The sequence below is a fragment of the Entelurus aequoreus genome, linkage group LG14 (genome assembly GCF_033978785.1).
Source record: "Entelurus aequoreus isolate RoL-2023_Sb linkage group LG14, RoL_Eaeq_v1.1, whole genome shotgun sequence".
NCBI classification, from domain to species: Eukaryota; Metazoa; Chordata; class Actinopteri; order Syngnathiformes; family Syngnathidae; genus Entelurus; species Entelurus aequoreus.
The window spans coordinates 4,918,555-4,919,783 of NC_084744.1; the positions used below are offsets into that span (position 1 = coordinate 4,918,555).

At 34.6% G+C, this 1,229-nt stretch overlaps 1 protein-coding gene across 1 annotated transcript in view; it reads right to left on the reverse strand.

Annotated features, from left to right (window-relative positions):
• The window catches only part of LOC133665283 (interferon-induced helicase C domain-containing protein 1-like), a 69,713-nt gene extending 69,676 nt beyond the window's left edge, over nucleotides 1-37 (reverse strand). The window contains exon 1 of the mRNA XM_062070537.1: nucleotides 1-37. This exon is cut by the window's left edge and continues 661 nt beyond it. The gene's annotated coding sequence lies outside the window, so the exon portion shown is untranslated.
• Between the last annotated feature and the right edge of the window lie 1,192 nt (nucleotides 38-1,229).

Genomic DNA, 1,229 nt, shown 5'->3' on the forward strand with positions numbered 1-1,229 from the left:
AAAAGGCGAGGAGAAAGAGCTAAGAATGAAAGTTTAATCGCGTTATGAAATTTGCAAACTCACAGGAAGAACAGCGAATGAGGATTTCCGGGTAACATTTCATCGACCAATCGTGTGCCGTGTTTGCAAGGCGTACCGGAAGTTATGTCATTTCTACGTCTTTAAATATATTTTTGCGGACATCGATAAATAACAAGTACGTTGCTGTTATATTTAGTTCGGTGGCTCAATTTTATGTTCACAGTGAAAAATATGTTTTTAAAAAAGGTGAGAAAAAAGAGCTAAGAATGAAAGTTTAATCGTGTTATGACGTTGGCAAATGCACAGGAGATTTCCGTACCGGAAGTTATGTCATTTCTACGTCTTTAAATACATTTTTTCGGACATCGATAAATAACAAGTACGTTGCTGTTATATTTAGTTCGGTGGCTCAATTTTATGTTCAAAGTGAAAAATATTTTTTAAAAAAGGCGAGAAAAAAGAGCTAAGAATGAAAGTTTAATCGTGTTATGAAACTGGCAAACTCACAGGAATAACAGCGAATGAGGATTTCCGGGTAACATTTCATCGACCAATCGTGTGTTGTTTTGCAAGGCGTAGCGGAAATGATGTCATTTCTACCTTTTTAAATAAATTTTTTCGGACATCGATAAATAACAAGTACGTTGCTGTTATATTTAGTTCGGTGGCACAATGTTATGTTCAAGGTGAAAAATGTTTTTAAAAAAAGGCGAGAAAAAAGAGCTAAGAATGAAAGTTTAATCGTGTTATGACGTTGGCAAATGCACAGGAGATTTCCGGGTAACATTTCATCGACCAATCGTGTGCCGTGTTTGCAAGGCGTACCGGAAGTGATGTCATTTCCACGTTCTTATATATATTTTTGCGGACATCGATGAATAAACAAGTATGTTGTTGTTATATTTAGTTTGGTGGCTCGATTTTATATTCAAAGTGAAAAATATTTTTAAAAAAAGGCGACAAGAAAGAGCTAAGAATGAAAGTTTCATCATGTTACGACGTTGCCAAATGCACAGGAAGAACAGCGAATGTGGATTTCCGGTTTCTTCTTTAGTTGCTTTATTGAGTTTACAAACGCCCTGGCGCTGTTTTGTACTGTTTTTGTACTGTTTATGTACTTGTTTTGATTATTATTAATTTTTTTGTATTGTATGTAAATGAATGTTATAAATAAAGGTTTAGAAAAAAAAAAGAATGTGGATTTCCGG